A 12,900-nucleotide genomic window follows, 5' to 3' on the forward strand; every position below is an offset into this window, starting at 1 on the left:
AGCTGCTAGCATGAGTTTCTTAGAAGTAGATACCTTAGGGGTTGCGAAGCAACTCAAATCGCTTGATACGGGCAAGTCTTCAGGTCCAGATTGTATACCGATTAGGTTCCTTTCAGATTACGCTGATACAATAGCTTCCTACTTAGCAATCATATACAACCGTTCGCTCACCGATAGATCTGTACCTACAGATTGGAAAATTGTGCAGGTCGCACCAGTGTTTAAGAAGGGTAGTAGGAGTAATCCATCAAACTACAAACCTATATCATTGACGTCGGTTTGCAGTAGGGTTTTGGAGCACATACTGTATTCAAACATTATGAATCACCTCGAAGGGAACGATCTATTGATACGTAATCAGCATGGTTTCGGAAAACATGGTTCTTGTGCAACGCAGCTAGCTCTTTATTCGCACGAAGTAATGGCCGCTATCGACAGGGGATCTCAAGTTGATTCCGTATTTCTAGATTTCCGGGAAGCTTTTGACACCGTTCCTCACAAGCAACTTCTAATCAAGCTGCAGGCCTATGGGGTATCGTCTCAGTTGCGCGACTGGATTCGTGATTTCCTGTCAGGAAGGTCGCAGTTCGTAGTAATAGACGGCAAATCATCAAGTAAAACTGAAGTGATATCAGGTGTTCCCCAGGGAAGCGTCCTTGGACCTCTGCTGTTCCTGATCTATATAAATGACCTAGGTGACAATCTGAGCAGTTCTCTTAGGTTGTTCGCAGATGATGCTGTAATTTACCGTCTAGTAAGGTCATCCAAAGACCAGTATCAGTTGCAAAGCGATTTAGAAAAGATTGCTGTATGGTGTGGCAGTTGTCAGATGACGCTAAATAACGAAAAGTGTGAGGTGATCCACATGAGTTCCAAAAGAAATACGTTGTAATTCGATTACTCAATAAATAGTACAATTCTCAAGGCTGTCAATTCAACTAAGTACCTGGGTGTAAAAATTACGAACAACTTCAGTTGGAAAGACCACATAGATAATATTGTGGGGAAGGTGAGCCAAAGGTTGCGTTTCATTGGCAGGACACTTAGAAGATGCAACAGATCCACTAAGGAGACAGCATACACTACACTCGTTCGTTCTCTGTTAGAATATTGCTGCGCGGTGTGGGATCCTTACCAGGTAGGATTGACGGAGGATATCGAAAGGATGAAAAAAAGAGCAGCTCGTTTTGTATTATCACGTAATAGGGGAGAGATATGATACGCGAATTGGGCAGATATGATACGCGAATTGGGATGGAAGTCATTACAGCAAAGACGTTTTTCGTCCCGGCGAGATCTATCTACGAAATTTCAGTCACCAACTTTCTCTTCCGAATGCGAAAATATTTTGTTGAGCCCAAGCTACATAGGTAGGAATGATCATCAAAATAAAATAAGAGAAATCAGAGCTCGATCAGAAAGGTTTAGGTGTTCGTTTTTCCCGCGCGCTGTTCGGGAGTGGAGTGGTAGGGAGATAGTATGATTGTGGTTCGATGAACCCTCTGCCAAGCACTTAAATGTGAATTGCAAAGTAATCATTTAGATGTAGATGTAGATGTAGATGTTATTCAATCTGTATATTGAGCAAGCAGTAAAGGAAACAAAAGAAAAATTCGGAGTAGAAATTAAAATCTATGGGGAAGAAATTAAAGCTTTGAGGTTCGCCGATGACGTTGTAATTCTGCCAGAGACAGCAAAGGACTTGGAAGAGCAGTTGAACGGAATGGACAGTGTCTTGAAAGGAGGATACAAGATGAACATCAACAAAAGGAAAACGAGGATAATTGAATGTAGTAGAATTAAGTCGGGTGATGCTGAGGCAATTAGATTAGGAAATGAGACACTTAAAGTAGTATAGGAGTTTTGCTATTTGGGGAGCAAAATAACTGAGGATGGTCGAAGTAGAGAGGATATAAAATGTAGACTGGCAATGGCAAGGACAGCGGTTCTGAAGAAGAGAAATTTGTTGACATCGAGTATAGATTTAAGTGTCAAGACAAAAAGAGAATAGAAGCTTTGCTACAGAAGAATGCTGAAGGTTAGATGGGTAGATCACATAAATGATGAGGAGGTATTGAATGGGATTGGGAAGAAGAGATATTTGTGGCACAACTTGACTAGAAGAAGGGATCGCTTGGTAGGACATATTCTGAGGCATCAAGAGTTCACCAATTTAGTATTGGAGGACAGCGCGGAGGGTAAAAATCGTAGAGGGAGACCAAGTAATGAATACACTAAACAGATTCAGAACGATGTAGGTTGCACTAGGTACTGGGAGATGAAGAAGCTTGCACAGGATAGAGTAGTATGGGGAGCTGCATCAAACCAGTCTCTGGACTGAAGACCACAACAACAGCATTCAAACAGAGAGTAATACCCCGCTGACCTTTGCAGTTACAACACTTTGAAAGACACAAAATGAAGAAATTTTAACTTACTGTACGTAAACAGCCTAGTGGGAAGAACACTTCATTATACTGTTTTGTGTCTCGGAGTCTGCAGAGTGCGAAATATAGCACACTCGACAAGGCCTATTTTATGCTTCCACTATACGTTACTCAAATAGTCCTCAACAGGACATCTATCGGTCAAATATGGAAGTAAGACGATGGATGGCTCCACTCAGTTTTGATAGTATCATCGAACAGTGTCAACAGTACCTCGAAGCAGCAAGAGGACTGTGTCTGTGGTCGTCGCCAAGAAGAACAAGGTGTACATCACATAAGTTATTGTTACTGATTACGGGATTCAGGACCAGATCGGAGGTAATGACATATCAGCGGAAGCAAACATTTATGTATCACCACACATCACGTACATACTACAGTTAAGTAAAATATGGCATCTACAAATAAATTATTGTGAATTGTCGCTATTCTATACTTTTTTCGTTACTATTAGATCTGTGATTGTCCCTGTGAAGACGCTGGATAGCTGCTCCATGCCAAGCAAGCCACCTTGTAACTGCAGCTACTTTTGGTGACAAGGGGTTCTCTTCCTGTCCTATGTTTATGTTTGGCATGAAGAGCATTTGGTGAATACAACAGGCTCCATCCGAGCTGAGCATCGAGTCAAACTGAGCTTGGATGGCAAATTGGGGTACATTATTCCTTGCTGCTTCATCTCTGTACCAGAGGTTATCGGTCATGCTAGCTGACAACTGATAACATGCTCGCCCTTCAGAAACCCATAGTCAGAAGTTATCAGTGGGTGTGAAATCTGGGGAATGTGCTGAGCAGGGCAACAATGCCTAAGTAGATCAGGACTGCACAGGTGACGTGCGGTCTTACAGTATCTTGTTGAAATATAACGTCACTGAGTCGAGGAGGATGCGACACAGCCATCAAACAAGGCCGTGTGCCTCTTGGGCTACTACATAATATGTATCATGTAATACAATATCAAGTGATGAATTTGCTATACACAAAGACTATGGGGTCAATGGACCTCTCTGCAGACGACACACACCAGAGGGCCGCATTTCGCCCTGCCACCAGGCGGCAACCCAAACGTCGCCAGAGGTCGTTAGTCCCAATGACGTTTCCCCTCCGTCGGCCGTGTGACCAAAAATACTACCAGCAGTATCCTGGTACACAGTATTTGCGCTGGCGCTCAGGCCACGTGGACCTGTCCACCCTGAGCTTCCTGGGTGAGGCATCAATTCAAAAAGCATCCCACAACCACAATCTTTTTTTTGAGTCACCACCACGACGACGTCGCCGTCGGTGTCAACCGTCCCCCTCCAACTTGGAATTACACCAGAGAGACGTGATCCCCAATGCAGTGACCAGCACTTGGACTCCGTAATAGTTCTCCTGTTATTCATTGGTACTACATCGGACTTCAACTTCTGCATGTCCGTTGGGGTCTTAACGTTTGTTGAGTCTCTCACGAACTTAACTTGGGCACATATCCTACAGACTTTGATAGTGGTGTGCTTAGTGATGAAAAAGTTCCGCGTTTCAGTATGATGTGACAGCTTCAGCTTGTAAATATTCTCCTTGTTCCAATGTCCTTCAAGAAGGGATTTGTGTTCAGTCACTGTGACACACCCACTTCTGTCGTAGTCAGTTACAGGCCTTCGGCCATCTGTTATTTCAGTTGTTCATTAAATATTCTAGAAGTTATTTGTTTTAAATTATCATGTTCGACTCTAATTCCCCTCGGAGAAGATTGTTTATTTGTGTACAATCCACACTAATTTTCTGCCTGGATGTTTCATCCTATGGCGCCATCGGCGGACATGTCAGCCGCTCAAGTTAATGGCTATGCGAACCAGAGACGATCGTGATGTGTACCCAACGGCACCTCAGATCGTTACCCAGGAGTTAGAACTGCACGATAATGACAAGTTATATATGGCATCTTCCATTCTCCTCGGAGTGCCTGTACATGGATACATGTATACATCCGTATAGTGAAATACGACTTTAAGCCACTTAAGTTAAAATCTTCCGGGTTATTAGGCCGCGTCATGACGCGTCAGTGACAACGGCCACGAAAGCCTGCAGACTTACATTTGAGCCACTTGTTTGTCCAGTATCGTGGCTGGGCGCATCAATGTCTCGTCGAGGAAAGTTACTACAATCTCTGTTAATCCATCATGGACAGGGACGTCAGCTGGTTATTTAATTGTCAATGTTACTGAAATTCACCAACGGCCGTGTAGCTTAAGATTATATTTTATTTAGAAGGCTATCAGTTTCAGCGTTTCACTGTGCCATCTTCATGCCCCATATTCGTCTCTCCAAATAAACGAAAATGTCATTTAGAGCCACAAATTCACGACATCCAGAGATTTATGGGTCTTTATGACATTTTCGTTTATTTGGAGAGATGCATATGTGGCCTGAAGATGGCATAGTGAAATGCTGAAACTGATAGCGTTCAAAATAAAATAAAATAACATCTTAAGTTAAACGGTTGTTGGTGAATTTCATTGACAGTGACAATTGGCTACCACAATCGTCGCAACGCTGACGGTCCGTGGTGCTCTAGTCGACATCGCGCTGTCCATGCAGGTTTTGGTCTAAACAAGGCCATTACTTTCCTCAAGATACATGACGTCCTGAGGTGTGGAGCAAACCGTATATCTGTACCCTCGAGCGCTAATTACATAGAACCACAGATTTCACATGGCGTTGAGCCCCCCCCCCCCCATTTTCTTGTCCTTGGATGCCCCTAGTGCCCCAAGAAGTGTCTTGTGTCGATAGGGCCTTAAACAGACTCTGGTCGAATTCTTACATGAGTCATAACACAATCTCACTAAAGGAAAAAACAACATTCCAATACGATTTCTGAATCGGACACCCACTGGTTGATCTATTGTTTTTATACAGAATTTCATAGCGTTACCATTTCCTGCTTTCTTTGGTCTTTGCGACCGTCACAAGCAAAATACTGAAAGTCCCAACCCACCAATTCGCCCGATGCTACTTTTCCTCCATCCGTCTGTGTTAGAAATATTTCAGAGATCTCATGCTCGTCACACGTAAAATTTGTACAATTACACGATCGAGTACTTAGAAAATATTTCCGTTGCACACACGAAGTAACGACCAGCCACACATACGTCGCATCTTTTGACGAACTCTGCTCCAACTGCCTGCTGGACATCCAGTCCTCTGCACGAAAATGATCTCCGTTACTTATAGCCTCGCACTGATGAATCAAGACCAAGCACTTTCGACTTCCTAAAGCATACATAAACTAAAAATTAAATGTTATATACACATACTGTACATGCATTTGGACGGAACAGATTTTCAATGTTATTCGTAGTTTTCGTGTAACTTTAATGGTTTTCTTAAAATAATAAATACTAAACAATGAAAGTAATTAGTCATAAATCTCTTATTGCGTCTATTTATTAATGCTACCACTACTATCTCTATTTTGTTTTATTTACAAGGGAATTCACATTTTTAGGTGTGGAATATACTTTCTGGCCTGTAATTCAAAATACGTAACAATCACAAAAAAATCTACCATAACAATTCTATAATGCCCACTGAGACCTATCCATTGATTCTACGTTTGTATGAATTGCTAAATGATTTAGTAAGCTATTAATTTTTAAACATCGTTTTAAATCCAAAATATTTAACATTAATACAACTTGAAAACTACATCTCGTAGCGAGGGCGCGTTTTTTTCGCACGCTTACCTAATTTCTGTCTTTAAAACCATGTGAATGGCTTCTCTGTCACTGGTTTGGTTTAATTTTTATTTATAGTTTTACTTATTTCGTATTTTCTTCATTCAGTCAACTTGCCCTTGGTGGCAAGTCCATTGAAACGATCGGGTTTTTCTCACCACACGGTCCGTGTGTCCGGCTTGGTGACCAGTACTCCGGACTTATACTTTGAGGTCTGCTTCTCATGCGTCAAAGGTCCCTCCACATATTGACAAAGCCGTAAGGATCGCCTGCCTCTGCATTCCCGACGCTCCCCCCCCCCCCTTTCCCCATCCCCCAACAGGCAAAACACGCTCTCTTGTCTGTCATCATATTCGCTAATTGAGCTGCTAGAGTTTCATCAGGACGCACTCGAACGGCCGCATCTACTGTCACAGTTTCTCGTAGCCATTTCCGGGATGAACCCTCTCACACTCCAGTAATTAATAATTTGGAAATATCTGAAGTAAAACTGTAACAGCTGCACACGTATTTGCTAAAATTCGAAGGTCAAATGGGGGATGATTGAAACTAGGAGCGACACTTTGTTAATGTAACATCCACGAGATAATGGTTTGAATTAGCAAACGTCAAACCACTTCAATAATCCGTATGAAGTAGTGACGCTGGTGCTACCCATCTCATTCTCAGTGTACTAAGATCTCGTGCGGCTGTAATCAGAACCGAAATAATGAATGTGAAATGAATTATCTTGTTTGAAGCAAGGATATATCTGATTTTCCATGCGTTACTACGTAGGTGTATGATTTATTATTTGCCTAAGCACAATACCAATGATGAATGTCATTCATTACATAACTTTAAATCGTAATTGGAGAAATCAGTTTATATAGCTGGGGGAAATCGGTAAAAATCTTAAGTAGTGTATATTGCAGGGTACTGTAAATGCAGTGAATTAAGAACTGTTAGTGATACATTCTCCAGTGTGATTGTCCTGTACAAATTGTATAAGATTTGCCTAAAATATGGTGGTGATTTACTAACAAGGCTGTAAAATCTGTATGTAAAGATTTAAGATGTATCTTCTCTCAGTTTCTATACGAAATGCTGACTAAGGTTGATATAGATGGTAACATCGTAGCGAGACCCATACACCTTTGGTAAAAATGTTTATGTTTAGCATAATCTATTGAAGGCGATTCAGTAAGCTGTAAAACCTGTGTAAGTAAATGTTCGTAATGGACTAAGAAAAGGTTGCAGAACATCAGAACTGAAGCGCACAGACACATTAATCGTTATGTGATCTAAGGCTTTCCGGGCTTACTTTCTGCCTCTACGGTTCTCGGGTCTGCTGCCGGATCCGATCGTCAAGAGCCCGTGACGTTTCGGCGGACAGCCGTTCCGCCATTAACAGGTGTGCTGATGGAATGAGTAGAAGTATTTAATTGAAAATCCTACGTATGAAGTTAGGATGCCCGAAGCAAGGAAGTAGATGGTCATAAGCAGATGGTCTTAAGTGAAGAACGCATTTGTCAATAAAAAACTGAGGCGAAAGATCCGTAAAACGCAGTAGCATGTGAATCAAATGTAGACTATGGGAACTGCAGGCATGCGATATGTATATCAAAGAATGTTAAATAAATTCCACAGACAATGTACGAAACGAAGTACAAAACAGGATGAGTGAGAACAGTGAGGAAAGATGTCTAGGAACAACTCTAAACCATAAGAAGGCACAGATTAATGGGGCAGCTGCTAAGGTCTCCAGCAGTCGTAAATGTGACTCTGGAACAGGCGGTAAACGCGGAAAAAATTGTAGAGGAAGACAAAGCTGAAGTAACGATGTTTTCCGGATACCGCGTTGGCAAGCAGAAGTCTCATAGGCACTGTACATTTCGTAACATATCTAGCAGTCAAGATTTACACTCCTGGAAATTGAAATAAGAACACCGTGAATTCATTGTCCCAGGAAGGGGAAACTTTATTGACACATTCCTGGGGTCAGATACATCACATGATCACACTGACAGAACCACAGGCACATAGACACAGGCAACAGAGCATGCACAATGTCGGCACTAGTACAGTGTATATCCACCTTTCGCAGCAATGCAGGCTGCTATTCTCCCATGGAGACGATCGTAGAGATGCTGGATGTAGTCCTGTGGAATGCCATTTCCACCTGGCGCCTCAGTTGGACCAGCGTTCGTGCTGGACGTGCAGACCGCGTGAGACGACGCTTCATCCAGTCCCAAACATGCCCAATGGGGGACAGATCCGGAGATCTTGCTGGCCAGGGTAGTTGACTTACACCTTCTAGAGCACGTTGGGTGGAACGGGATACATGCGGACGTGCATTGTCCTGTTGGAACAGCAAGTTCCCTTGCCGGTCTAGGAATGGTAGAACGATGGGTTCGATGACGGTTTGGACGTACCGTGCACTATTCAGTGTCCCCTCGACGATCACCAGTGGTGTACGGCTAGTGTAGGAGATCGCTCCCCACACCATGATGCCGGGTGTTGGCCCTGTGTGCCTCGGTCGTATGCAGTCCTGATTGTGGCGCTCACCTGCACGGCGCCAAACACGCATACGACCATCATTGGCACCAAGGCAGAAGCGACTCTCATCGCTGAAGACGACATGTCTCCATTCGTCCCTCCATTCACGCCTGTCGCGACACCACTGGAGGCGGGCTGCACGATGTTGGGGCGTGAGCGGAAGACGGCCTAACGGTGTGCGGGACCATAGCCCAGCTTCATGGAGACGGTTGCGAATGGTCCTCGCCGATACCCCAGGAGCAACAGTGTCCCTAATTTGCTGGGAAGTGGCGGTGCGGTCCCCTACGGCACTGCGTAGGATCCTACGGTCTTGGCGTGCATCCGTGCGTCGCTGCGGTCCGGTCCCATGTCGACGGGCACGTGCACCTTCCGCCGACCACTGGCGACAACATCGATGTACTGTGGAGACCTCACGCCCCACGTGTTGAGCAATTCGGCGGTACGTCCACCCGGCCTCCCGCATGCCCACTATACGCCCTCGCTCAAAGTCCGTCAACTGCACATACGGTTCACGTCCATGCTGTCGCGGCATGCTACCAGTGTTAAAGACTGCGATGGAGCTCCGTATGCCACGCAAACTGGCTGACACTGACGGCGGCGGTGCACAAATGCTGCGCAGCTAGCGCCATTCGACGGCCAACACCGCGGTTCCTGGTGTGTCCGCTGTGCCGTGCGTGTGATCATTGCTTGTACAGCCCTCTCGCAGTGTCCGGAGCAAGTATGGTGGGTCTGACACACCGGTGTCAATGTGTTCTTTTTTCCATTTCCAGGAGTGTATTTTGTTTTTCGGTAAGATTAACAGAATGCAATGCCCTTAAGCTATTTGCCACTGTCATCTGTACTGACAAATTGCAGTTAATGTTAGTTTCGTGTGCAAGGGTTGCTTGAGAAGTAAATTTTAGTATAGTATGAGGATTGTCCGTGTCGTGGCGTTATTAGGATGTGTTAATGTTGTATGAAAATTACTCAAATATGAATATTTCCTGTTTAAGTATTTCTAATACTTGTAAACGTCAGTTGTAAATGTCACTGTATTGTTGTATAAAGTATGATCCCCAACTGTATTCCATGTCTTTAAAAACAGGGAGAGTCAAAATGTTACATATATATAAAAGAATTATAAACAAACATAGTGCCAAGAAAGACAACACTTTCAACGGAGTCAAGACTGGAGTTTGGGCAGTACACATACAGCCAAACTGTATTGTTATGGTATGAAAAGTAATTATGTTCCAGTCGATGTTTGTGGCTGGCTACTAGTAATGTAATTACTTTATGCGGATATTTTGGCTGGGAAAATATAGGCAGAAAATCTAAGAAAAAGAATCCAATCATGCTATTTGATTAAATTCACAGAAACCTAGAGATAACTGATAATGAATTCGCCTTTTTGTCTGGGAAAAATTCTGCATGTGCCTCATCATATATCTAGTGTGGACAAAGTTTTCAGCAATGAACTGATTTTTCAGAAAGGGCACATGTCAGCTTATTATTTTGTATGAAGTATTTGTATTCAGTCTCTCAAGCCTTAGGGCAGTACAAAAAATAAGTGCTGTCTCAGTGCATAAGATTTCGCTATGAATTTTTATTTATTAGTAACTGAAACTGATTCCAGGTTACCTACTGGTACGTACATTGAAGGGCCAGGTTACCTGCTGTTACATACATTGATGAGCCGTTGTTAAATGTTAATCACGGGAGGAGAATGCTAACTGTAACACACACACACACACACACAGAGAGAGAGAGAGAGAAATGTGCAGTCAGCTGAGCTAAAGGTATTGTTCTACTTACTGTATGCTGAATCATGTAGTGTACATACAGAGTGAAGAGTGGTACTGTTATGAGGAAGGTCAAAGCAGGAGGATCCCTGGCATTGATGATCGTCAACTATTTATGTTAATCATCCTTTAACGTCAGAACTTAGTTCTTGCTCAGTGGCTTGAGTAACAGTTTTCGATTGTCTTTTAAACTGATGACGGAACTGCTGAATATAGAACACACTGCTATCGCCTATTATTCTAACACCAAAACTAGTCATGATTCTTATCTTCCGGTCGTTGTTCAATAATTTTATTCAAATCATAGGAGCTTTTTAAATGGGCAAGTGAGTCAGATCCAAAGGACTGGCAGTAGCTAGTATGAACTTAGCACTGCAATATTTTAGTTTTTGGGAGTGATCAACAGTGAGCATAGAACATTGCTTTTGCAAGTAGGACCATCAGTAAATATGAAAAAACCTATGGAATCAAAAAAAAGGAAGCGCTTGCTATTGTCTGGTTGTTTCAGAAATTCAAAAGTTACCTATGGCGGCACAATACTGTCGTTTACATTGACCTTCAGGCATTTACTTTCCTGAAAAAGTGTTAACTGCTACATAGTAGACTAACTACATGGGCTCTGTTCTCCCAGAAATTTGAATTTGACATAAAATATGTGAAAGGGGTATAAAATATTGTACGAGATGCTTCGTCGAGATTATCAACTGGAGAACAATCAAACAGTGATTTAAAATATGGGGATGCAAGTCTGAAAATCTTGACATAAAATAAGTAGAAAAGAGAATTCAGAATGATCTGTAAGATTATGTGTAGAGAGTAGGTGTAGATGAAGTCTGGAAAGAAGTCAAGGCAAACCTGGGGAAGAGGGGAAACAATAATCTTCCAAATACCACGTAGTACATGATGGGGTACTGTTTAGGAGAACTGACGAAATGGTAGAAGTTTGGAGAGCGTGCTGGCCAAAAGAGTACACCGATCAAATCTTTGACTATGTTCACTTGACTTATAGGTATGTAGGGATAAAAAATGTGTAAAAAAACTTAAAGAAAGTGTGTGTTTCGATAATATGGTCACTAAAGTACAAAATGGAATGAGGATTAGTGAGAAGTGTCGAAAGGCTATAGTTATCAATATGACCTGCTGTCTATCTGTGCAAATTGTGAAACCTACTGAATTCATGGAACTGTTGTCAGTATATGTCCGTGGACCTTTACCTAAATCCAAGGGACATTTTAGTTATATATATAGTGATCATGTGATGTTTCAGAATATGTAAGTTTTACTCATTGCGAAATGCAACTGGGAGTGCAATATTCACAAAATGGAAGGCGATTTTTTTGTGAAACATCGAAAACCAAAGAGCACATTATAGACAATGGTCCTCATATTGTATCTAAAGTATGGAGAGAAGGTATGGCCACACTTGGGGTAAATCTGATATATATTTCACCTTATTACTCTTAAAATATCTCAGATATATGCGCAAAACAGGGCACCTACGTAGAACATATTCTTATAAGAAGCACAGCTTGCGGATACAAGTTGTATTTTCATACAGATGTACTTATCAGTGTTAAACATGAAACCACTAAGTTTACGCCATGTGAAATAATGTTGCGCTGGAAAACTCAGAGTTTAATTGGAGAGGTTATTTCCTACCTTCCAAATACAGACATGAAATCTGAAGACAAATTGGAACTAAGAACGATATGAAATAAGAATGGCATATCTAGGAAAAATCCGTGATGGGAAAGAGAGTTCCAAATTCTTTAATGTTTATGAAGGATCTTTTGAGGTAACAGGTAATCTAAGTCCAAATGCGTTTATCTGATTTAACCAGTATCAAGAAAAATATGGCTTAAGGACTTGGGCATGAAACCACACGGACCCAGGACAAACATAGTGAAAGGTGTAAATGGAGTAAATAACATGAGAAATGAAAAAGATGAAAACCAGAAATAAGACCCAGAAAACTAAAGAGACTGTGACTTAGAAGCTAATAAAGGAAGGCCGAAGGTTCTGTCATAGTTTCTTTAATAGTTCGTGTACTTTTATCACACATGGTAAACTTAGAATTGAATCATTGAACTTTTTCAGTAATTAGTGAAGCAGTTTTGCTTCATCACTATAATGTTACTTTCCTGTGACGTCTAGGACCTATAATATAGAAAGACTAATGTAATAGATGGTAAATGTTGGGTAGTACCAATAGTTCTACCAACAAAAGCAGATAATTACATTTCTGCTTTGGACACTGACATGCAAGGGACTTTTTGGGACCAAGTATTACCGTTGACTGCTTCATTTAGGTTAATATTTTTTGTTGATCTTCAAATAAAGTGGATAAATGCAATACCAGTCACAATACCGGTGCCTTATTCCATAATGTTTAGACAGGTCATCATTATTTTCAAACCATGTATC

At 42.0% G+C, this 12,900-nt stretch overlaps 1 protein-coding gene across 1 annotated transcript in view; it reads right to left on the bottom strand.

The window, feature by feature from the left end:
• LOC126175263 (uncharacterized) overlaps positions 1–12,900 on the bottom strand; it is a 254,214-nt gene that overhangs the window by 1,398 nt on the left and 239,916 nt on the right. The window lies entirely within an intron of this gene.

Source organism: Schistocerca cancellata, chromosome 1, assembly GCF_023864275.1.
Source record: "Schistocerca cancellata isolate TAMUIC-IGC-003103 chromosome 1, iqSchCanc2.1, whole genome shotgun sequence".
In the NCBI taxonomy this organism is placed as follows: domain Eukaryota; kingdom Metazoa; phylum Arthropoda; class Insecta; order Orthoptera; family Acrididae; genus Schistocerca; species Schistocerca cancellata.